The sequence below is a fragment of the Balaenoptera physalus genome (assembly GCF_965194825.1).
Source record: "Balaenoptera physalus genome assembly, chromosome: 1".
NCBI classification, from domain to species: domain Eukaryota; kingdom Metazoa; phylum Chordata; class Mammalia; order Artiodactyla; family Balaenopteridae; genus Balaenoptera; species Balaenoptera physalus.
Genome location: NC_138882.1, coordinates 137267395 through 137294114, shown reverse-complemented (window position 1 = coordinate 137294114; position 26720 = coordinate 137267395). Strand labels below are relative to the sequence as shown.

Sequence of the window (26720 nt, the reverse complement as noted above, 5' to 3'; positions counted from 1 at the left end):
AGATTACTTGTCCAAGGCCACACAGCTATTTGGTAATGAAATTAGGATCCACCAACAATGAGGTGGGTTCCCCAAGGTCAAATCATCAAGACCCCAGAATATATTAGTAGATACAGGTTATTTTGGTCTCTGTCACACTTTCTTCCAAATACTAGATAGAAAATAAATTCTTTTTGATAATACATACAGAAAAAAATTATTGTTTCGACCATAACTAAAATCAGCATAAATTGGAAAAATAAAAGCCATCATGGGAGAACTGGTGGTATTAGAGATGAACCCTGAAGTACTGATAGGGTTTCAAAAGGCAAGTGATCTGATAATAAAAGGCATCCAGCAAGTGTGAACTGCATGAGAAAAAGTATGGGAACAGTCTGGGAAACAGCAAATAATCCATTTTGACCAGAATCAGATATAGACTGTAATTTGGGGAGCTAGGATATATGAGCTAGTTTGGGGCCCTATTGCAAAGGGCTTGGAAGATGAACTTGTTTCTTTGTCTTGGGTAACTGGAAGTGATAGAAAGTTTTGTTGAACAGGATCATGGCATGTGTGAAGCTACACCTTAGGAAGTTTTTTTTTCTTTTTTGAAAGCTGCATATGGGATAGATTATAAAATGGCATAGTCCAAAAGGAAAGGAAGGGATGGGTAATATGTCATGTGAACAGGTGTGCTGATATATATGCATGTCTAGGAAAGGAGAAGGCTAACATGTGATATCTTGTTTGTTAAGAGTAATAAAAATAGCAAAGTTTACAAAATATGCCTTTATTGACAGTATATATAAAATAAACAAAAATATCAATGCCCATATAAAATTATTATTAAAAAAAATTGGTGTGGTGGGAGTGGTGATGGAGATTATGGAGGAAATGAAGGGCCCCTACCCCAAGCTACCCTTTGACACTGCCACTGACTATAATTGACCACCTATAAGGGAGATCAATTCTTCAACCCCTTGAAATCTCTCTCCAGAACTGTGATCCACTAGTTTCCTGGGATTTGACTAATTCTAGTCCTTTAGGATGTGGGTCAAAAGGGGGAGAGAAAAGATTACAAAAGATTCTGACTGAGTAGGTCTGGAGTATGGCTCAGGCATCTGTATTTTTAAAAAATTCTCACCACTGGCATAGACAAAAGACAAAAAAGAATTAATAAATTTGGGAAGCACCCATAATTTGGAGTTGAGATTAATAAATCAATCCAGCAAAAGAGGGAGAGAAGATGAGGTCAGCGGGGTATAAAGAGAGCCAGGCGCATGCATTGTCACCAAAATCAAGCAAGCAGACTTTTAAAACCAAAAGTTTAGTTAACAATATGTAATACTGGGGACAAGGCAAAGAGAATAAGACCTGAAGAGAGCCCACTGCATTTAGTAATAAGGAATCACTGGTAGTCTTAAAAAGAGCTGATTCAAATGAATGGTAAGTTAAGTAATATTCCAAGGAGTACTTATTCCATGTGACGTTAACAGGTGTTCTGCAGAAAAATGGTTCTATGGTCAAGTGTGCTGGAAAATATTTGATTAAATTAAGTGTCCATTATTTGGCTACTCTGAACTTTTGGTTTGCAGATATGCATTGCCCTGTGGAAATAATTCTGAATAGCTATCAACTTTTTAAGGAACTGGTGTGTTCTATACAACAGAATTTTGGAAATGTTACACTAAAGATTTTGACTTTGCTTGGTTTTTACATTTTCATGATGGAAGAGATCTGAATATATTTGTAGAAAGAAAAGGATTTAAAAAGGAGCGTGAAGATGCAGAGAAAAGTAATCTTTTATAAGGATTTAAGATAAAATGTGATGAAAACACTCTTTGTTAAAAGTGGAACAGGATATGAATTTCCCTTTAGATAATGAGCTGTTTCTTAAAAAGATAAAATATATGGGAATATACTTAACAGGAATTTTTCAAAACCTGTGTGATGAGAGATAGAAAACACTGTTCAAAGACACATAAGTAAATTCAAATGAATGGTGTCTTAGTATGTTATGGCTGCCATAACAAAATACCATAGATTAGGTGGCTTAAATGACAGAAATTATTTTTACTCACAGGAGACTAAAAGTTCAAGATCAAGGTGCCAGTAGCTCTGGGTTCCTCTGAGGCCCCTCTCCTTATTTTGCAGATGGCCATCTTCTCACGGTGTCCTCACCTGGCCTTTCTCTGTGCCTGAGTATCTGTGGTGTCTCTCCCTCTTCTTCTAAGGACACTATTCCTGTTGGTTTAGGGTTCCTCTCTTGTTATCTCATTCAACCTTAATTACTTCCTCAAAGGCACTGTCTCCAAATACAGTTGCATGAGGGCGGGGGTGGGGTTAGGGCTTAAATATATGAATTCGGTGGGGGGGGACACAATTCAGTTCATGACAAATGGGAAATGTTTTTTGTTCTGGTAAGGATGCTTCAACATTACTGATGTGATCCCAATAAAGATCTTAATAAGCTTCTCATGGGATTGGACAAATTGGTCCTAAAGTTCATGGAAAAGTAAACACAGAATAGCTGGGAAAGAATGAAAAGGGAAACTTCTGAATAGAGCCTAGCCCTAACAGATATTAAAAATACAATGAAGCCTCTATAATTAAAACAGTATAGAACTGGCACATGAATCGACAGATAATGGAAAAGAATAGAAAGTCTAGAAATGATCCAACTATTTAAAACTATCTAATATATGATATGATAAAAGTAGTATCTCAAACTACTGGGGCAAATATAGTTCTTTTTAAAAAGTAAATTTATTTATTTGTTTTTGGCTGCATTGGGTCTTTGTTGCTGTGCACGGGCTTTCTAGTGTGGCGAGCGGGGGCTACTCTTCGTTGTGGTGCATGAGCTTCTCACTGTGATGGCTTCTCTTTTGTTGCAGAGCACAGGCTCTAGGTTCACGGGCTTTAGTAGTTGTGGCACGTGGGCTCAGTAGTTGTGGCACACGGGCTTAGTTGCTCCACAGCATGTGGGATCTTCCTGGACCAGGGCTCGAACCCGTGTCCCCTGCATTGGTAGGTGGATTCTTAACCACTGTGCCACCAGGGAAGTCCCACAAATATAGTTTTTTAAATAAATAGCTATAATTGGCACAATTAGATAGCTTTGGAAAAAAGATAAAATTAGAACCATTCTTTACAACATACACAAGAATAAATCCCAAATCAATCAGAGCTTTAAACATAAAACCGAAACCAAAATATGTAATAAAGAATAAATATGGATGAACTTTACTACACCTGAGTATAGAGAAAAAATTTCTAACTCTTACTAAAAATACAGTGCAATAAAAGAAAATATTGATTAATTTAACTAAAAACGAAAGAAAGAAAGAAGAAAAGAAAGAAAAATTTTGCATGACAAAAATTTACTCTACGAATATTAGAAGAAAAATGACAAACTGAGATAAGGTGTTTTAAAAATGTATCACAGATAGGGACTTCCCTGGTGGCACAGTGGTTAAGAATCTGCCTGCCGGGGCTTCCCTGGTGGCGCAGTGGTTGAGAGTCTGCCTGCCGATGCAGGGGACGCGGGTTCGAGCCCTGGTCTGGGAAGATCCCACATACCGTGGAGCAGCTCGGCCCGTGAGCCACAATTACTGAGCCTGCGCGTCTGGAGCCTGTGCTCGGCAACAAGAGGCCGCGATAGTGAGAGGCCCGCGCACCGCGATGAAGAGTAGCCCCCACACCGCGATGAAGAGTGGCCACCGCTTGCCACAACTAGAGAAAGACCTCGCACAGAAACGAAGACCCAACAAAGCCATACATACATACATACATACATAAATTAAAAGAATGTAAGCAGACAAGAATAACATTAAAAATAAATAAATAAATAAAAATTAAAAAAAAAAAAAAAAAACTCTTCCCACCCATAACTTCCTAATTACATATTAAAAAAAAAAAAAAAAAAAAAAAAAAAAAAAAAAAAGAATCTGCCTGCCAATGCAGGGGACACGGGTTAGAGTGCTGGTCCAGGAAGATCCCAAGTGCCGTGGAGAAACTAAGCCCATGAGCCACAACTACTGAGCCTGTACTCTAGAGCCCACGAGCCACAACTACTGAGCCCGCATGCCACGTGCCTAGAGCCTGTGCTCTGCAACAAGAGAAGCCACTGCAATGAGAAGCCCTCCCACCACAAAGAAGAGTAGTCCCTGCTTGCTGCAACTAGAGAAAGCCCGCGCACAGCAACAAAGACCCAACGCAGCCATAAATAAATAAATAAATAAATAAATAAATAATCGTAAAAAAACAAAAAAAATCATTATTAAAAAAATATATATAATATATCGCAAAGGGCTAATATCTTTATTTTACAAGGAACATTTTAAAATTAAGGATAAAAAACCAAAAATCTATAGAAAAAATGGGGGAAAGACATGCAAAGATAATTCACACACAAAAGGTATAAAATGGTGTTCAACTTCAGTCATAACAAGAGAAATGCAAATAAAAACTGCGCTGAGATGCTGTTTCTCACCCATTGTATTGGCCAAAATTCCAAAGCTTGGAAGTTCACCCTGTCAACAAGGCTATGGGGAGATAATACCCTCACACATTGCTTGTGGGAATGAAAAGTTGTACAAGTCATAAGGGGAAGAATCTGGCAACATTTAACAAAACTGCATATTCATTAACCTTCGACCCAGCAGTTCTACTTCTAGAAATCGTCCCTGAAGGTGCATATGCACAAGGTTATTCGTTACAGCACTATTTGTAATTACAAAGTATTGGAAAATACCTACACGTCCAAGCTTTGGAGTTAGTTGAATAAACTATTGCACATTATAGGCAATGGAGTCCTGTGCAGCTGTAACAAAGAATGAGGATGGCCTCTAAGAACAGATATGTAGTGACTTCCAAAAGACATTAAACAAAGTCCAAGACAGCATTTAGAGTATGCTATTTTTCATGCAAGATGGAAGGGAAAACATACACTTACCTGCTATTTCAATAAGAAATAGAAAGAATGACTCAGAAAACAACAGATTGTTTACCTACGCGGGCTGGTGGGGGTAGGGACCAATGGATTAGAAGAACTGTAGGAGGGATCGACCCTTCTCTGAGTATACCTTTTTGTATGGTTTTGACTTCTGAAAGCATTTTAATGCTCTACAAATTTGAAAAATAAAATAATTATTAAAAAGGAGGAGGGCTAAATCTGAAAGCAATTGAAAAAAAATCTAATTTTAAGTGACTAATCTCGAAGCAGGAGGATAAGAAAAAGGAATGGAAAGGAACACAAAAGGAGGGCGAGAAGGAGGAAAAAGGAAGACACAAGTTAATTAATGAACACAGTATTTGACTCTACACCATTAGTTGTGGCCAGAACAGGGTGTGTAGAGTTGTGTGTGTTGGGGTGGTGCAGTAGGGGAGGTGAGAATTGGAAATAAATCTTTAACTCTTTTCAGTAGTTTTGTTTATTGTATTGTGTTTTTAGTAGTATTGGCAAAATTCTGAAACCATTTTAGATGTATCATAGGACTGAGCAAATGCATACATAGTATGTTGTTGGGAACCGGAATTCTTTCTGTGGAGCATGGACATACAAATACGGAATACAGAAGAGAAAGAAAGAACTCCGTAGGCATGAATTGGAATTGGAAGAATCAGTGTGAACACTTGATTTCTTTAAAAAAATAAATGTGTGTGTGTGAGTGCATGCCTATGTATTTTTATTTTTAAATATTTATGTATATATGAACATTTGCATGCATGTGTATGCACAGATTTTCTATCTCTCATTGAAAGAGCCAAGAAGCAAAGATCCCTCTCCCCCAACAGTAGGAGTGAACGTACATTATCACCCAGATCTTGATCTCTAATACCATTCCCCACTAAAAGGAAGTAGGACTCTTTAAAAAAATGGCTGGTTTCTAGAACTGGAGCCAGGTAGGTACAAGATGGACCTGGAACATCTTGTTATACCAGATAGTAAGAAATGCTGGGGAAAAAAGATGTCACAAAGACATGGGAGCTAGCTTTGCAGGGCTCCCACTGGCCAAATCTGGGACAATCTAAGTAGCAAAATAAAGTTCAATAACGAAATCTAAACCATTGAAAAGCATATTAATTCATGAGTCCATACTGATGATAGATAAATGGGGGAGAAGAAAGGGCTCTTGCATACAGCGGAATGCCAAGGACTGACTGTTCTGGAGTGAAAAAAATCACAAATTTTGCAACCATCACAGTGAAGATTGGATTAGCCAAGCATAATCAATCCATGCTAAATCTAGAGAGAAATTTTGCTTTGGAACAGGATATTTGTATGGTCTTAAGTGTCTTCTCACAGATTGCTAATTAGTTGCAGGGAGGAACAAAAAACAATAAATAGCGGAGAAGTTGGACAACACCTTGACCAGATGATCAAAGCTAGTATTTCCAATGAGGGGCAGACAGAAGTCATGAAGCTCCAAATGTGATACCCTGAGAAGGACATAACATCACCTGTGCATTTGCTGGTGGAGAAAGAATTTAATCACATGGAAACATCAGACAATCACAAAATGAGAAATTTTCTGTTTTTAAAAAAGGGAAGCGGGACTGTATCCTTCAAAAACGTTAATGTCTTAAAAAACACAGACGAACTGTGGAACTATTCCAGACAAAAGGAGGCTGAAGAGATATGACAGCTAAATACCTTCCTGACCCTAGACTGGATGCTGTATTGGAGGGAAAAATGCTATAAAGAACATTAGTAGATCAGTTGGTAATATTGGAATATGGACAGTAGATTATATAATTGATTATTTGAGAGACTATCCCTATTTTAAGGAAATAACACATTGAAGTATTTAGGGGTAAAGGGCCATGATGGACAACCATATATAACAGAGTAAAATGTTAAAAAATGGATAGATCTGGATAAAGTATATGGCATATGGGTATTATTTGTACTATTTTTATTTTTTCAATTTTTTGTAAGTTTGAAATTATTTCCAAATAAAAAGTCAATGTAAAAATGGCACATTTTGTAAGAACATTAAGAATAACTGATAAGGATCTAAAGCATAAAATTATTTAGCAGGTAGGACAAATGGATGCAAATTATTGATATTATGGCAGTTAGACAAAGCCTTCTAGAAAACATATGCTTGATTTACTAAGTAGACAAACAGAAAACAAGCTTGTAGTGTTATACAACAGTTGTTTAAAAGCAACTAAATGTCTTCCTAGTCTGTTTCTGAAGCCATGGGGAAAGCTATAAATATTTCAAAATAAATCAACTTGAAAAAACAAAAAGTTCTCATTCTTCAAAACAAATAGCATTGCTTATTCAATCAGTTATAATGTAGCATTCATTTGGCAAAGGTAAACAAGACTAATTCAAAGATAAACAACAAAGCTAATTTCTTAGATGACTAGCAAGTCTAATGGAAATTATTTTCAACCAAGAAATACCTAAGAAACCCACAACTAGTTGTCTTATTAAATGAGAAGTGATAATTAATGTTTAGTGTCAAAGGACAAACATCCTCCAACTGCTGTTTGCATGACATTATCTTTGACAAGGTATTTTTTCCCTTTTAGTTGTTTATTTTGAGTAATTGTTCATCATATCAGATACCTTTTGTGTGCTTCTTATCTGTCTCTGAGGCCTTTGACTACTTGTTTGAGCCCCAGGCACTGAGCAACCAGCTGTGCATGAACTGGGACCAATTCCTCAGAACAACCTGACATCACTTTGCCTTGTGCCCTCTCTGCGTATCCCTCATGTCTGTTCTGTAGACACTGGAGTGAGACCCCTAAGACATGCTCAGGGTCCACATACACGCAACTCAGACGTAAGGAGGGAATTAATACCCCACTGGGTAAAACTTTAACAATGGATGATTGAGCCAGTCTGGATGGACTGTTCTATGAAGCAACTTTTTATATGGCCTCTTAGAGGAAGGTACGATAAGATCTAGGAGTCAGTTGTGTTTAATAGCAAGAGGCGACTGGCTCAGTAATACAACTTCTTGGACTGACTCTCACTTTTTCCCTGCCTCCTTTTCCTTTTCCCTCATTCTTGCTCCCTGGGATTGCATTCTATAATAAAGTAGTAGCACATAAGCTTTGCCTCAGGCTCTGCTTTTTGGGGAGTCCAGGTTAATAGTTATTAGTTGCTCAATGAATACTGGAAAGTATGGGAAAATCCTACGTACTTGGTTTGTATTTTTATTTTGAGGCTTAGCACCCTCTAGTGGAAACTATTTTTCACATTCAGTCTTACCAAGACAACCCCAAAGGGTTTTTGTGTGTGTGTGTGTACTGTTTAGCATTCCCAGGCAGGAACAGGTCTGGCTGATACAACAGGAAATAAAGAGGGTGGCCGTCCTGCTTTTGTCCATTCTAGGTGCTGGAGTCTACATATTTCTATTGATACCTGGAGGAATATCAATACTTTAATAATGGAAAAAGTAAGATTGACTGAACTCACATCATATGATGTGCATTAAACATAAACAGAAAAAATTCAATTCTGATTATTTTACAGCAAGACATCTGATGGACCTTCCAGAGAATCTTCACCAAAAATAGATTTTCTTGGATGTGCCTTATTTTGCTTTTGTCCCATGTGGTCTATGTTCGTGTATCAAGCCAGTTATTACTGAAAGCCCATAGTCTTGACCTCTGCCAATGCTCAGAGCTGATTTTAAGTACCCCTTCTTTATAAGTGAAGCTTTGATTTTCTCAGATGTCCACCACATCCTGCCTGTTGTTAATCTCAGAAATCATGTTCACCTAAACGAGATAGTTACATTTTGTTTTCACTACCCTGTGTCCCCTTATGCTTTTTGTGGCAGTGGTACATGATTTTGTTGTGGGATATGTAACTCTCCTCCATTTTCATTCATGAACTTCTTTTTGAATATGACTTAAGCCTCAGGCTACAGGATCCAATTAGCATACTTCATCACCCTAAGCAATTGTATTGGTTCAAGGTTGGGGATATGCCCAGATCAAGGCCATAAAGGCTAAAGAGATTAGATTTTGAATTTTTGTTCAACTTTTTGGGAAGAGAATTTCCTCTTACACTGAACTAGTCTTGTGATGGTGTGAGCCTGAAATTGTACAGGAGCCACCATGGAAAGTCTGAGAATGTAGCCAGTCGGGAGGAAGTAGAGTCGAGAGATGAATCCTGGTGATATCATCCGATTCTTAAATGAGGCCACTGGTGAAGCCAGCCTCTCTAATAGATTTTACAATTAGGTGAAGCAGTATCTTCTCTTCTTTGTTTAAGTCAGATTGAATTGGGCTTCTTAATAACTTGTGACTAAAAGATTCCTAATTGGTAAACTGTTTAATTCTGAATTCACAGCCTTGTCCTTCAACCTGATTCTCTTTTGGTATTTATTATTTTAGTCACTGCCATTATCATTCATCCAGTGTGCTAGCTAGAAACCTAGGAGACATCTTGACACCCTTCTCTTTCTCAAGCCCCATATCTAATCTACCAGTGAGTTTTGGATGTTTTGCCATTTAAATTTTTTTTTTTAATCTATCTACTTCTCTTTGTTCAAGATAGCCTCATCTTTCACCTGGGCTATTAAAACAAAACAAAACTCCTAAATATCTCTTAATATCTCCTCATGCATCCTTCAGTCTGTTCTCCATTCTTCATCCGGAGGGATTTTTTTCAAAGTACGAATCCTAACATATCATCCTCCACCCATCCCAGTCCTTTGATTGAAACCCTAATGTTGGGCTTCCCTGGTGGCGCAGTGGTTGAGAGTCTGCCTGCCAATGCAGGGGACACGGGTTCGAGCCCTGGTCTGGGAAGATCCCACATGCCGCGGAGCAACTAGGCCCGTGAGCCACAATTACTGAGCCTGCGCGTCTGGAGCCTGTGCTCCGCAACAAGAGAGGCCGCGATAGTGAGAGGCCCGCGCACCGCGATGAAGAGTGGCCCCCACTTGCCGCAACTAGAGAAAGCCCTCGCACAGAAAAGAAGACCCAACACAGCCAAAAATAAATAAATAAATTATTTTTAAAAAAAACCCTACTGTTACTTTTAGGACAATGAAAACTCCTGTGAGAACATCTGGCTCTTACCCACCTGGTCTAGTCTCATCTTAAACCCTTACGCCAGTCACTAAGGGCCACTGTACATGTTAATTCTTCTGCCTGGAATGTTCTTCCCTCCCCTTTTCAGATCTTAACTCTGAGCCATTTCCTCAAATAAACCTCCCTTTTAAGTTCAACAATACTATTCTAGCCTCTCATACCACTATGTGCTTGATTCGAGATTTATTCCAAATTAAGGGTGATTCCTCTTTCTTGACCACATTTTTATTCTTTAAACAAGAATGAGATGCTAAGACAGAAACCAGTCAAAAATATTCACACATTCTTTTGTCAACTATTAAAAGCAGTGACCAAACTATACTTAGCTATTACCTGCACTGAAGGTAAATTTTTTTGTCTGAAGGTGGTCCTGATCCCAGAGTGGGTGTTGATAGGACAGACATATAGCTGAAAGGTGAGAGGAAGCAGTGAGGTGGGAGGAGGTGAATGTGAAAAACGATTGATGTAGAGCAGATGCACCAGGTGTCCTAGTTCTTTGTTATAACCTGCTGAATGGGAAGAGGTTGTGACTGATCTTATTAACTCTGGCTTAGAGCAAAATCTTTATAATTTCACTCTAATGTCCAAGTGTGAAGCCCACATCATCATCCCAGAATAGACTTAATGGATCTTGTGGCAGCTAATGGAGTGTGTTGTCCACATCTCCCTTGAAGTGAGAACAAGCTGCAAAGAGAATAGTTAGCTGACAGCCTCCAGATGCTGTAACTCTGGGATCCTCTGAAGTGTCCATGACAAGGAGGTTACATGCTCCCTGGGCTGCTCAAATCCAATAACCGAGCAAGGCAGGTATACTAGAGCCGGGCCGTTCCTGGCCAACATAGGGCTCCTCTAATGGACAAACTTTGCTCTACAATGCCCCACTGGCCTGGTCAAGCCATTCTGAGGTCTGCACTGCAGTCTGGGGCCTCTGCCTACCCAATCCTCCTTCCTTCTTCTCTCCTTTCACAAGTGTCAGGTGAACATCATGGTCTGAAGTTTTTCCCTATCCACTCCTGCTCCTTCTCCCTTATTCTTCATAGTTGTTTCCTCCGATTAATTATATGTATATCTAATTCTATCTTGGCATTTGCTTCCTGAAGGATCTGAAATAACACATACATTCAGTTGGGAGAATTCCAGTGAGAAAGGGTCTGGAGTGTTTTCCTTTCTCCTTTTGCCATATCTGGAGGAAAGGAAGTAGAAGAAATGTTGAGGGAGAAGATACTTTCTTGATCACTAGGATTTGGTGATGGTTAATTGGCTGCACATTCCTGAGTCGATCATCACCTTTGATTTAGTTCATTCCAAATCTCCTGATGAGGGAGACTCACAGATCTGGATGGTGATGGACTTGTCTCTGAGCAGCTGTCTAGGCATCTGCGTGGTGTCTGTGAAGTATTTGGCTGCACCTTTCACCTGACAGTCATCTAACCTACAACTGTGATGAATGTGGTCCATTTGGCAAATGCCTTTCCTTCCCTTCCTGTTCATCTTTTGATGTCCCTGTCTTCCTGATCTTGACCTCTGTGGGTATGGCTGTGATCCTATTATTCACGCCTCTCAGGAAACATGGTGTGTGTGTGATGGGGAGGAGCACTGCTGTCTTCTGCCTTACTTTGCCAATACCTATCCCTTCTTCCTAAAATTCCTTTCATCAAGTTCTCGTTGCAAGCCCTGAGGCTCAGCAGATAAGCAATTGGCAAGTAAGGTGCCGGTCTCCTCTTCCTGTAGTCTCACTGTAACACAGCTGTCTGTCTCATGGAGCTCCCCCAAATCAGGAGTGAGGGAGCAAGTGTTCATGCAACAAACTAAAGCACCCAGGAACTTGGATCTGACCCCAAAAAGACTTCCTATTCTTCAGCTCATTTTTGTTTTTATATTTCTTCCTCTAGCAAGGGCATAAGGTCTGGGAAGATGAGCCATTCTAGTTTGCTCAGATTTTTTTTTTTTTTTTTTTTTTGGTCTCATATGGTAAGTTCTTCACTGAGCTTAGTCTAAGGCATTTTGAAGTGGGTATGAGGAGAGCAGGAAAGGAAAGTAAAATGGGTATCTTAAGTGGCTATCACAGGTTAAACGTATATCTCTAAACGTATATCTTGCAAATCAGTTATGGTGCCAACCTTATTGAGTTATGAGAATTAAGATAATTCACGTAGGGTATTTAGAATGGTGCCTGGACATGTTAAGCAATGAATAATATTAGCTATTATTTTGCATTGATTAAAAATTTAGGTGAAAAGACAAAACAATTTTATTATGTAAAAATCTTACAATGCATATTTCTTGATTTGCCCAACAAAAACTTGAGAATTTGTATGCATACTTATTTTGTTCAAAATGGCAAAAGAAAGCATTATGTTGTTTTTATAATTAAAAAATCATAAAATTCTGATTTACTGGGAAATCCTTGTTTATTTGTAGCTAGAGGTGTGATAAAATGAAGTGCATGACGTTTTATAATAGCAGGGACAAGATCCAGAGAAGAGGGTACTGGGGTAAACTTCCTTCAATGTCATCTGCTTATTTATTTATTTATTTATTTATTTATTTATTTATTTATTTATTTGGCTGCATTGGGTCTTTGTTGCTGCTTGTGGGCTTTCTCTAGTTGTGGCGAGCAGGGGCTACTCTTTGTTGTGGTGCACGGGCTTCTCATTGAGGTGGCTTCTCTTGTTGTGAAGCACGGGCTCTAGGTATGCGGCTTCAGTAGTTGTGGCACACAGGCTAAGTAGTTGTGGTGCACGGGCTTAGTTGCTCTGTGGCACGTAGGATCTTCCCGGACCAGGGATCGAACCCGTGTCCCCTGCGTTAACAGGTGGATTCCCAACCACTGCGCCACCAGGGACATCCCCTCATCTGCTTTATAATGCTATGCTTCCCCTTGGAATGTCTCCTCAGCCTGTACACTGGAGTGTCCCTAGCTCAGAAGTAAATGACTTTCACTGTGTGAAAATAATGAAGTTTTTGCCACACGTAGTACCCTCTGAAAGAGTAAGTTTTATTCTGTCTGTTATGATCTGTATCACCATGTGTATGTTATTTAGCAGTCTGTTATTGTCTTAACTACTCAGCTACCTCGTCGCATCATGGGTGTATTGTTTGAATTGGGCCACTGTGACGCACTGGGTTATATCTCCCAGCCCTTTATACTATTACTATGTCCAAATGCTAGAGCACATTTTTTTCTCAATTATCATAATGATGTGAGTTTTAAAAATGAGTGATCATTGAAAATAATTTTAGAACAGTTCCAATTGTTGAATGCTGCCAGTATTTGTACTTCTAGATAAGTAATCTTTTACAGCAGGGGTGAGCAAACTACAGCCTACCACCTGCTTTTATAAGTAAAGTTTTATTGGAACATAGCTCTTTTGTTTATGCATTATCTGTGACTGCATTTGTACTCTAATGGCAGAGTTTAGTAGCCGTGATACCAACCATATGGCCCTCAAGTCTCAAATATTTCCTATCTAGTCCTTTACAGAGAAAGCTTGTCCACTTCTGTTCTTCAGTGTGATTATTTCTGTAGAAGAATGTCCATGGCTAGGATACACAGGTGGCTTCTCAGACCTTCTCTTAGAGACAGATCTTTGATGACTTATGAAGAGGAGGGAGGGGGGATAGAATTATTTTCTAGATTACTCCAATTGTGTTATATAAACAGAGAGAATGAGCAACAATCAATGCTGCTGCTGGAGAATCTACTATCCCCTGTCCCATGGTCCCATTACAAGTTCATTCTTAGGCATGTGGCCTTTAAGACACAGCTCCCTCTTTCTTTTGGGATTATATTAATGTGTCACTATCAATTTGAATAGGAAGGAAGAGAAGGGTGGTCAGATTTCCCGTTTCATCTATATTTTCCCTCAAGTTGGCAGGCTTTCTTCTCAGCTTTGGTACTCAGCAATTATCCATGCTCCTTTAGTATTAATAATCTACATAGCAGGGGGCAGTTTTTTAAGTCTACCTAAATTTTACAGTTGCTACTGCTCATATTTCCTTCAGAGTTTCTTTACCAATTGATTGAGTGTAGCAGGCGTTCTCACTGTCTCCTTCATGTGTCTCGTTCTCTACTTCATATCTTCCTTTTGTCTCTCTTGGGCGTTGTTTTGTAATTTGTTTTTAATCTCTACTTTCCAGTTCACTAAATCTCTCCACTGCTGAATCTAATCTGTTGCTTTTTTATTTTAATTTTTTCCATTTCTAGAATTTTTATTTGGTTCTGTTTTATATCCAGTTGGCCAGTTCTAATAGTCTCTTGTGCCTTTTCAATATTTTCAAGTTACTTTTTTATTTTTTGAAACATATTAAACATACTTATTTAATATTTTGGGTCTGATTATTTCAATATCTATTCTTTATTGTCTTAACCTGCTGTTTGTTCTGTATGCTAGCTTTCACTCATCATGATTTGCTTCCTTTTCAGTATGATAATTTTGACTGTGAACTTACATACCTTAGAACTCTATCTCTGAGAATTTTCTTTGAGTCTATGCCCAAAATTAATTTCTCTGGAGCAGAGTTGATTTTTCTGCCAGGTTTCTGGGAACACTGTTGACCAAGGGTCACTCAAATTATCTTTGGTTTAGGGTTTTAAATACATGGGCAGCGTGGCTTTTGGCCCTCAAACCATGAGAACGCAGATCTGGTGAGGAATTTCTTTGGAGACATTTATTTTTCTTTTTTCTTTATATTTCTTTCTTATCAGACAAAGCTAAGGCTGAGAAAGGTGGTATCTCCATGACTCTCTTTTAGGGAGAGGCTGTTTCTAGTTCACTCATTGAGAGAATTGCCCTTGGTGGTCCTGACTTATGAAAGGGGTCTTTGATCCAACCTCCCATTTTGCTTAGCTTCTGGCTCTGTCTCCTGTTCACTGCCAGTGGCCCATTAAAATTCAGATTTTAGGCCATCAGAACTCAGTAAGTGCCTCCAAGGAAAAGTTTGGCTCTGGCACTTATGTAATTTTTTGTGCATTGTTGAACTTTGAATAATTCTATTCCTTCCCACTAGCTGAGTTATACATTCAAAATTTTGTTGCATTAAGAAAAATCTTTCCTAGCATTTTCTGGTGTGCTGTTCTAGAAGGGATTTCACTTAATGTTTATATAGCCATATTTTCAGAAATATCCATTCATTTAAAAAAGACTTTTTATTCTCATATGTTTACTTCTCTCACCCTTCCTCCACAACATCTCTTGCATTTTTCCTTTAATCCTCTTTTTTTCCATTCTCACCCTCTACACCTTAGACTATTGCAAGGACCTCCAATATGGATTCCCGCACTCCCCATCTCATTTTCCAATTCATCCTGCATGTGCTAGCCAGAAATATACTTACACAAATGAAATGCAAAATGGTCAGCAACAGCATTTTGTATCAGCATCTTGGAAAAGAGCTCAGAAAAAATATTACCAGCAATACAAGGAAAGGAGGCTATATTGTCGGAGGAAACCTGTAAGTAAATAAATATATATATGACAATCAGATAAGCACTTTGCAAGGTGCAAGAGGCAGGTCCAAGAGGCTGTCTCTGGGAGCAGAGAGGAAGGAGAGGTCAAAGCTGACTGGATAGAGGATGGGATGCTAAAGGGCTTTACAGAAAAGATGGTGTCTTACTCCAGTCTTGAAGTAGCGGTTATCCAGGTGAAAAGAGGGTAAGAGGAGGTATTCTGGAAGCAGAAACAATATGTGTGAAGACACCACATATGGTTTACTTGGAGACAAGAAATTTGAGTAAGGTATAGAACGAAGGACATCCCAATGGTAGAGATGTAGTCACAATTTAGATTTCCGTTCTGCAGAAATATATAAGAAGAACGCCTCTCCAGTTCTTTCCTACATTTTATTATAGTTCACCAACCCAACAGGTTAGCAGAGAGGTAGTATTATGTTTTAGACATTCGAAGTTGCTTTATTAGTTACCTAGTTCATGCCATATCTGAGGTTTAAATTTCTTCCACTACGTTTTTCCAAATGAGTTTTGAGTCCCTTCATGAATGCTTTTACGTGCAGATAGTGTGGGGCAGTTGTTAAGACCAGACTCAGGAATCAGATTGCCTGGGTTCAAATCCTAGCTCACTACTATGGCAGGCCATGGCCAGACCAGCTGCACTGAAGAATCAAGTGGGCACACTGGCCATGCAAGAGCCAAAACAGGGAGATAACTGGATTAGGTAACAGTGGCTCAACCAGAAATTCTGACTCTGGAACCACAACACTAGGGTCTAAATGATGTGGTTCTCTCCCAGACTAAAAAGAAATGAAGGGTAAGTACGGTGTTGCAGATTCTTCCAACCTGGAGGATCTCCACAGCACATGAGCTGCTGAAACTACTCCACTTTAGGTGTGCTTGAAAAATAAAGTTGTCACGAGAGAGATTTATCTCTTTCCCATCTTGCTCTTCTGTGTATCTTTTGCGTTGCTTACTAGTTGAAGCAATAGTAAAACCGCAGGAAATTTAATCTTAGCTCACCCAGAGTTATCAGTTTTGCCGATCTGAACCTAGACCAACATTTGCATAGCTTAATCACTTACAAGCTATGATTTGCTCATCTGTAAAATAGGACTGATTTGAGGATTATGAGATAATAATTGCAAAGTCCTTGACAGTGGCTGGCTCATGGGGAGTATGAGCTAAGGTTGGTATTATTAAGTCACTATTTCACATGGTTACCCACTTCATTTTTGCCAATTCTTTCTTATCCAGAATCATATGGTCATACCTGTAAACTCTACATCTTGTTTTGTTTTTTTTTCAAATATTTTGTAGAATGAGCCAAATTTCTCCTTCACAGCTATTCTCTTTTCATGTTACATTTATACCATTCAACTTGCCTATCCAAAATCTGCTCCCTCGGTCTTTCCCATCTTAGTTCATGGCCCTCCATCTTTCTGTTTGATTAGAGTCAGTATCGACTCCCTTCTTTTTCTGACAACCCAAATCTAATCTGTAACATCTTCCTGCTACACCTCATCTAAGCCACTGCAGTGTCTCTCCTGGTTTACTGCAGTAGCCTCCTAATTGGTCTCCCTATTTCTGTTCTTATCCCCATTTAATTTATACTCAATGCAGCAGCCAAAGTAATCTGATAAAATAAAAATTTGGTCCAGTCTGTTAATCCTTTGTTCAAACCCTCAAATGACTTTCCTCCTCACTCAAAGTAAATGACAAAGTTCTCTTAATATGAGATATGAGACCCTATATAATTTGAACTCCTTTATCTCTTATCTCATCTTCTACTACTCTCCTTCTTGCTCACCTACATACACACTGACTTCCCCAATATGGTATTTGTGCTATGGTGTGAATTTCTGGGTCCAAATGCATGACTTTACATTATCTGTATGCAAATACCTTTTGCTTAGATGTGGCTTTTCAGTATCACCTTCAGTTCTGGTGCTCGTATCCAGCTAATGGCCATTCCAAGTGCATGTTGTGTTTATATTTGATCAACATGTCGATTATGTCCTCATTCATTTAAGTCATTAATAAAATGTTAGATCAGATTAGCAAACAAAGACTTTGGATTCACTACTAGAGACCTTTAGATAAGACTATTAAGACTGTTCATCCAGTTGCAAATACATATATTTCTGCACCCTACATTTCTCACACTTGTTCCTTAGTAAGATGAGGAAACTCAGAAAGGATAAATGAATTGCTCAAGGACCCATGACTGGTAAGCAGCAGACGTGGATCTAGACTGCTGGTCCAAGGACTTTCCCAATATTACATAATACTTTAGCATTTTTGTATTTCCCACAACACCAAGCACAGTGTTTTTCAAGTCCTCAATGGACATGTTTATTGCTGATTAATATGCCTTGCTTTCACTGTCCTGCAAAGTAAGTCCTTCATTTAGACCTGTGGTTCTCAAACCATGACAATTTTGCCTTCAGGGGACTTTTGCAAAGGCCTGGAGACATTTTTTTTTTTATTGAAGTATAATTGATTTACAATGTTGTGTTAGTTTCTGGTGTACAGCAAAGTGATTCATATATATATATATATGTATATATATATGTTTGTATATGCTAAACTACTATTTTATCCCTCCCCCACCCCCTTTCCCCTTTGGTAACCATAAGTTTGTTTTCTGTCTGTGAGTCTATTTCTGTTTTGTAAATAAGTTCAGTTGTGTCATACTTTAGATTCCACATATAAGTGATATATGGTATTTGTCTTTCTCTGTCTGACTTACTTCAGTTAGTATGATAATCTCTAGGTCCATCTATGTTGCTTCAAATGGCATTATTTCATTCTTTTTTTTTATGGCTAAGGAATATTCCATTTTATACACACACACACACACACACACACACACACACACACACACCACATCTTTATTCATCTGTTTATGGACATTTAGGTTGCTTCCATGTCTTGGCTATTATAAATAGTGCTGCTATGAACATTGGGGTGCATGTATCTTTTCAAATTAGAGTTTTTTCCAGATCTATGCCCAGGAGTGGGATTGCTGGATCATATGGTAACTCTATTTTTAGTTTTTTAAGGAACCTCCATACTGTTATCCATAGAGGCTGCACCAATTTACATTCCCACCAACAGTGTAGGAGGGTTCCCTTTTCTCCACATCCTCTCCAGCATTTGTTATTTGTAGACTTCTTAATGATGGCCATTCTGACCGGTGTGAGGTTGTACCTCATTGTAGTTTTGATTTGCATTTCTCTGATAATTAGCGATGTTGAGCATCTTTTCTTGTGCCTATTGGCCATCTATATGTCTTCTTTGGAGAAATGTCTATTTAGGTCTTCTGCCCGTTTTTTGATTGGCTTGTTTGGTTTTCTTGTTATTGAGTTGTATGAGTTCTTTGTACATTTTGGAAATTAAGCCCTTTTCGGTCACATCGTTTGCAAATATCTTTCTCCCATTCCGTTGGTTGTCTTTTCATTTTGTTTCTGGTTTCCTTTGCTGTGGAAAAGCTTATAAATTTGATTAGGTCTCATTTGTTTATTTCTATTTCCTTGAGAGACTGACCTAAGAGACATTGCTATGATTTATGTCAGAGAATGTTTTGCCTATGTTCTCTTCTAGGAGTTTTATGGTGTCATGAGTCTTTAGCCATTTTGAGTTTATTTTTGTGTATAGTGTGAGAGAGTGTTCTAACTTCACTGATGTACATGCAGCTGTCCAGCTTTCCCAACACCACTTGCTGAAGAGACTGTCTTTCCTCCATTGTATATTCTTGCCTCCTTCTTGAGACTTATTTGATTGTCGCGAATGGGACATGCTACTAGCATCTAGTGGGTAGAGGCCAGGGATATGCTAAGCATCCTACAATACACAAAACAACCTCTTACAACCAAGAATTATCTGGTCCAAAATGTGCTGAGATTGAGAAACCCTGATTTAGAAATTAGCTTATTGATTTATAAGCAGTTAAGAGAAGGTCTGAAAGGGCACCAAAGCAAGCTGATTGTTTTTTCTCTCTGGTTTCCTTGTTAATAGACCCAGCTTTTAAATAAAACAAAAGAACTCTTGAACTAAAAAAAAAAAACAGACATGCAAATAAAACCTTGAAGCCCAGCTCCTTTTAGTACCTGAGGTCCTTGTACTTGCACTGAGAGGTGATGGCCAAGTAACAGCCGCCCTCCTCAGCTGGGATAAAGAAGGTTGTACTCATTACATATTCATGTTTTCAATGGCATTCTTCACTTAAGAGATTCAGGGCACATCATGAATTAAAGCAGTGAATTCCCCAGAAACAACAGTAATTAAACCTCAAAATCAAAACAGCATAAAAAAGCAGGCCTCATTTTTCCATCCTATCTGAAACACTGAGAAAAATCATATAGTTTCATGAGGCCGGGTGGGGAATGGGATTTATCAAGAAGGCAGACCACACACCTTCACTTATGCTTTCTTCCTATTGTTTCTTGCTGCTAGTTCTAAACATGAGCCAGAGACAGAGCTACCAGGAAGCAAATAGCTGGTTGGTAGTGGCAGTGTCATCACTTACGTGGTATGTGTTTTATCTTCCATGAAGAAGCAGTGGAATTCTGGAAGAGCAGGAGGGTTAGAATTTAAGGAGTCAGAAATCCACCCTCTTAACCTAGGCAACCTTGGCCGTCTCCTTTTCTACTCCATACTTAATACTTGAACAACATCATAGTTTAACTCCCACATATTTGCTGAGTACTTCCATGTCTATATTTTTCAGTCCAGGTACTGTGCTGAATGGTTTGCATGCCTTATTTTTAAAAAATCTTTCAGCAGTCCTATGTACTCTTATTCACATTTTCTAATTTATGAAATTAAGATTTAGAGAAGTAATTTGTCCAAGATCATATGTATAGAGGGTGAGAATGTTGGGACTTGAGCCCAAGTCTTTTGTTTCCCCTTCATCCTCAATTACATTGTTTGGTTCACGTTCCCATTGTTTCCCAGCTGGATTATTGTCCCAGTTTCCTAACTAGACTTCCTTTCATGCCATCCTATACTCTGCCACCAGGATAATCTTTGTTATATTATACTTAATATTCCCCTAATTAGTCTAACTAAATGATTTATGGTTCCTTGAGTATATCAGGTTCCATGTCCTCACTATGTTGTTTCCCTAACTGATATTTATTCTCCTTAAAAATTCAGCCTTATTGAGTAGAAAGGTAGCCATACCTTTTAAAAAACATAGACTTAAGTTACTTGCCTTATTAACATATGTAAAAAAAGAGAGGAAAAAAAAGTTAAACTTTTTGAGTAATTCTCACGTTTGTGAAATAATTTTCCATCCACAGTATTGGAATACTTTCTTTACTTTTGTCAATTATATCATTTACATGGATTTCATTAGGCCTGACCGGCTTATCATTGGATGATAATGAAGTTCACCACTTTTCTCTTTCCCTCATCTCTAAAATATCAACCTTTTAATTTTTTTACAGTATTCTGAAGGCACCTCAAATCATATTTCATTCATCTTCTTTACTGTGAGAATTAAACACATACTCAGAGTACGCCTATTTGTGGGCGTATCAATTGGTACCGCTCTCTGTTTTCTCATTAATTGGTGTAAGTTCACTGACGCTCTGACCCATTTGGGCCAATCCCTCAGGAGGTGCTACATTCAGGGAAGTACAGACCTTCTGACTCTGTTTTACTTGTCTGTCTTGAAGAACATAAGTGGGAATGGAGATTATATTTTATGGCAACTCATGAAGATCCCCAGCTACCTCCTGTAGTGCCCAGTAACCTTGCCCTCATTTATGCCATCCCATCCCTATACTCTCTCAGTCTCCTCCCCCAACTCCTCTTGCTCCCGCACCCTTCCTCTCCACCCACCAGCTCTATCAGTTTGCAGCTCTCTCTGCTCTCCTCCAGATAACCACCCAGTTAGCTTTTGTTTTTTCTCCACCTTCCACATTCTGGGGATTCCATTACACGAAAACTGAGTATTAGTCTGGCAGTATCCTGAGAACAGTGGGGAGAGGGGACAAAATAGGCAAAACCAGGTCACTTATACTTTAATAGTTTAATTACAATTTTTTTGTAGGGTAGGGGCCACGCTTCCACTTGTAATCATGATTTTGGTGAAGTGAGGAACCTTAGAGATCTGATAGTCCACTTTTCTAACTACATAGATGAAGAAACAACAGCTACCCGAATAGGTGTGACTTACCCTTGATCACACGGCTGGCCAATGCCATAGTTAAGCCAGACCTTCTACTCAGAGATCAGGATATGTCCTAGTATTCAGTGTTGTTTAAACTCCTCACTCAGTGCTAAGTGCAATGCCTCTTGAAAGATCTGTACAGGGTGAATGTGGGAACAACAACAACAAAAAATGTGATTTAATGATTACAGTTAAAGTAGAGTATCCTTCTCCCCACCACACCATGAAGAGGAACTGAATGGAATAGCAAAATAAGATTGGCTGGCCAGTCTGCTTATGCTATTTTAGTTATGATGTTTCACTGTGGATTACCTGGGAGTCTTGTATTTTATTTTAATGATATAATGAATCTTTAAAATGAAGGTAAATATATCCCACCCCACCCCAAATGGCCTTTTAAGTTTTTATTGGCTGTGCTTTGATAGTAATAAAAATAGTAATGACAATACTAATAGCTACCACTACACATTACATACTATGTGCCAGTCCTCCCACTAAACATTTAATTTCTCTTATTTAATTTAATCTTCAGAATAACTCTGTAAAAAAACAAGTGTGTATATCTACCTTACAAATTAGGAAACAGAGGATCAGAGGAATAAGATAACTTATCATCACTTAGTAAATAGTAGAGTCATAGTGTAAACCCAAGCCTTCTGGTCTCCAAGAAGCTATGCTTTTACTCACTGCCATATAAGGCAGAAGGTGACAGCACCTACCTCATTCTGCATTATGTTATATGTAGTTCTTTCATTCAAGGGGCTTTTATTACTATACACTGGGACAGGTGGTAGGAACACAAAGTCCAAGAAAATATTTTCTGCTTTTAAGGAGACTCTACTTTAGTGGGGAAAATAGACAAGCAAATCAACAATTATAGTAAAGAGTAAGAAAGGGTTTTCCTTGAGCTATAAATGTGATACTCAGAGTGCCATGGGGGACATAAAAATGAGTGGGAGTGGGGATGGTCAGGGAACGCTTGCAGGTCTAGCGGGCCTTTGAGGTGAATGTTTAAGGAGGAATAGATGTCAGTTAGGGAAACAGTATGTCTGAGGACATGGAACAGATGAACTCAATAAGTGGTGAGTAATTCATTTAGACTGGAGAGAGCAGACCGTTCGAGGTTCTGCAGAGGAGCTGGAGAGGTGGGCTGTGGCCAGGTCCTGCAGGGCGTTTGAATCATGTTGAGTGGTTTGGAATTGATCCTGAGCACCATGAGAAACTGCTGTGGAATTTTTATCAGAGAAATGACTTAATCAGAGATGGTTTAGGGAGTGTACTTGTACTTGGGTGGGGCTGGGGAGGGTAGAAAGGCAGGGTGGGGCATTGGGTGGGGGGATGGGAGATTATGGACAGGGCATTAGAGGGGAAGCTGCTGTGACCCAGGTACAAAGGGAGCAGGGTGGACTGAGGCACCTGTGAGGGAAAATGGAAAGGAGGAAACGTGTTCCCCAGATTTGAAACAGGTCCTTTGACTGCCATGGGGACCAACTAGATGGTAGGCTTATTTGCTCCGTTGACATTTGACTCTGACCCTTCCTCAGGGAGACTTTACTGAGACTTTACTGGCTGTGTTGTCTTTTGAAAAAGAAGCGGAAGAAAGACCAAATGTGAAATGAATCACAAAGAGATATGACCAAGAAAGAGACTCAACCAAGGGACCTGAGGGAGGTCAAGAAGGAAGAGATGTTTCGTTTCTCTTTTCACCTTGAGCCTTGCGTCCTTTTTCCCTCTCTGGTCTCATGTCTTCTCACTTATTCTTCCTCTGCCTCTGGACTTTAGCACGCAGTGAACCGTGGCTAAAGGTCTCAGGAGAGCCCAGAGCTAAACATTAAGCAGTGCTGAAGCTAGAGTGCAGTTTAACTCTAGCATGTGGTCATTGCTAAACTGAGGCTTTTGGAAAAGAACTGTTTCTTGATTCAAACACACTGCATGGGGGAGGGGTGGATCAGGGGAGCTCAGCTTTTGCTTCCACAGTGTTCCTTGAAAAAGCCTAAGTACTGCTTGTGAACAGTATCTATGTTTTTCCATTGATATGTAGCTATTAGTTTGAACCCAGGCCTATGAAGTCGCTGTGATGCTAATGACCTTTTGTTTGTAAAAGATCTCAAGATTCTCAAATTATGCAATCCCCATTGCCAAAAAGCTTTCAGGTGGCCTTTTGAGCAAAATAAAGAAAAATGGCACATAAATTCACACCCATTTTTCCAATGTAAATGCCATTTTATTAAAAATGGAGTCTATAGAAGGGCAATCATAATTTAAATTAATGTGTCTTCAAATAATACTTGTTATTGCCAATTATTTTTTCATATAATATAAAATCTCTGGGTTCATAAATAATAGTCTTTCCCTATTCAGGAAAAGCCATGCTCAGCAATGTGTTATTCATGACTTAATTATTCTATAGATGCTTCATTCATATGCATGCAGATATATCTGGCAGCACTGCATTTTAATGAAGATGCTGAAAGGCAGCAGGCTATAATTTCTAACAGAGAATTCTGTCAGGACTGAACAATAGCAGCTCCTCGAGAGGACTAGGAAATAGCGTAGCCCAGAAAGAAAATTAAAAACCCATTTAAATATTTTAATTATAATCTTCATTAGTGAAATCTTGAAATCCTTTTGCACATCCAGAGCTTCTATAGTTTAGGAGCTATTTTGGTTGGAGGACAATAATTTTGAGGAAGGGGAATATTTTCAAGATTCCATGGTTTGAGATACAACCAGTCCCTAGGGAGCACAGGACTGGGCCTCTGTCCCATCCCCTGTGCCCCCTTACCCTGAGTTTTTTTTTATTGAATTAGTGGGGTCAAAATGACCAGTTAAGTCAACCTTGCAAGGTACAATGAGAGGAAGAAGGGGGGGAGATTAATTTCAGGATTTTTACACCATACATATATATACATATATATATATATACATATAGTGTAAGATTTTAGCACGGCAAAATGCACCTCAAATTTCCATCCCTTGACCCTCCAGAAAGTTCGGCTTGACTAGAAACAACTAAGACCTATTTTGACTGTAGAGATGGCCACAATTGTGTTATGGTTTCTCTCTTTCTCATCTTGCTAGAGAGGAAGAAATGTCAGAAAAATGATAGAATTCTCAAAAGCATGTGATATCAGCTAAGTAAATCACGATACAGATCATAATTCTACTTGTTCTGTTACAGAATAAAAGCCAAATAGAACCTGTCACTACCATGTTCAGATATTTTAGGAGAGCTGTGAATATGCAAGTGATAGGGCATTTTAGGCATCTAGGAAGGTGTGGCGTTTTCTGGAAGGGTAATGAACAAGAGACACAGCTGTCCACGCACTACCCTGGGTTTCCTCCTACTCCATTGAAATGCTGTTGTTCTGGTCATCAGTGTTCCTTGTGTCTTCAAATCCAGTGCACACTCTTCTGTCTTCCTCGAATTCCCCCCCTCAGTAGAATTCAACAAAGATGGCAACTTCCTTTCTACAAACATGCTTCTCTCGGAACTCTTGAGACACTGTATGCTCCTGCTTTTCAGACTTCTTGTCCTTTCCTTCTTTTTTCTTTGTTCACTGTTGACCTTTGATAAATAGAATTTAAAAATTTTTGCATACTTGAATTTTCAATCGTTTTATATGTTTTACATCTTTCATTAAGGAATTCCTTACATCAAAAATTTCTATTTGCTTGTCACATTTTGAGGTAGAGATCCAACGTTTTTGTATTCTATATGTATGACCATTTGTCCTAGAATTACTCATTGAAGAGATCTCCTTTCACCAAGAATCTGCAAAGCCAGCTCTGTCATCTATCAAATACTTGTATAAATATAGGGCTATGTATTAGTTGTCTGTTGTTCTGTGTATTAGTTGTCTATTGCTGCATAACAAATTACCACAAAATTTTCAGGTTAAAACAACACCCACTTATTATCTCACAGCTCTGTAGATCTGAAGTCTAGGCAGGCTTGGCTGGGTTCAAAGCCGAAATCAAAGAGTTGGCTGCGCTGGGCTCTTATCTGGAGGTTTTGGAGAATAATCTGCTTTCAGACTCATTCAAGTTGTTGGCAGAATTCAGTTCCTTGAGGCTATAAGAGTAAGGTTCCCATTTCCTTGGCTGTTAGTCTGGGGTCACTCTCAGCAGCTCAAGGCCACCCACATTCCTTGGCCTGTGCCCCCTCCATCTTCAAAGTCAGCAATTCCATGTCAAATTCTTCTCGGCCTTCCAATCCCTGAGTTTCTCTTCTTCCACCAACCAGAGAAAATTCTTTACTTTTAAAGGCTCATTTGATTAGACCAGGCCTACCTAGATAATCTTTATTTTTTCATATAATGTAATGTAATCATGGGAAGGACATTTCATATTCTACCTTGGTCCAAGGGGAGTCATTCGTAGAATTCTGCCTACACAATCTGTTTGTAGCCTTTCTAACCTCTACCATTGGCTTATTCCTGTGTCAATATCTACACTGTCTAATCATGTTCCATCAAGAACCCCACTGATATTGAAACCATGCCCTTCAGATTGAGACTTGAACCCAGCCAAAATCCTGATTGGGACTTGAACCCACACAGCTGGGACTCAAACCTGGCCAAAATCCAAACTGGGACTTGAACCCCCGTGCTGGGACTCAAGCCCAGCCAAAACCCTGATTGGGACTTGAACCCACACAGCTAGGATTCAAACCCAGTCAAAACTGTCTTCCAATTGAGGTCTTCCAACTGAGGTCACACACCTTGTTTCAGTACTTAATGAAGCTCAGGTTCTTGATGTCTCATCGCAGAAAGAATTCAGTGAGAGACAAAGTGAAAGGTAAGAAGTGGATTTATTTAGAGAGAAACACTCTCCACAGACAGAGTATGGGCCATCTCAGAAGGTGAGAAAGGCACCAGGGTATGGGGGTGTCAGTTTTTATAGGGGTGGGTAATTTCATAGGCTAATGAGTGGGAGGAGTATTCCAGCTATTTCAGGAAGGGGTGGGGATTTCCAGGAATTGGGCCACTGCCCACTTTTTGATCCTTATGGTTGGCTTCGGAACTGTCATGGTGCCTATGGGTG

General features: G+C 39.1%; 1 protein-coding gene and 1 long non-coding RNA gene across 4 annotated transcripts in view; one reads left to right on the top strand and one right to left on the bottom strand.

Annotated features, from left to right (window-relative positions):
• The window catches only part of LOC309641364 (uncharacterized protein), a 104503-nt gene that overhangs the window by 29687 nt on the left and 48096 nt on the right, over window positions 1–26720 (top strand). The window lies entirely within an intron of this gene.
• LOC309641504 overlaps window positions 18359–26720 on the bottom strand; it is a 36022-nt gene continuing 27660 nt past the window's right edge. The window contains exon 2 of the long non-coding RNA XR_014252646.1: window positions 18359–21808. This is a non-coding gene — a long non-coding RNA (uncharacterized lncRNA). The remainder of the gene's footprint in view (window positions 21809–26720) is intronic.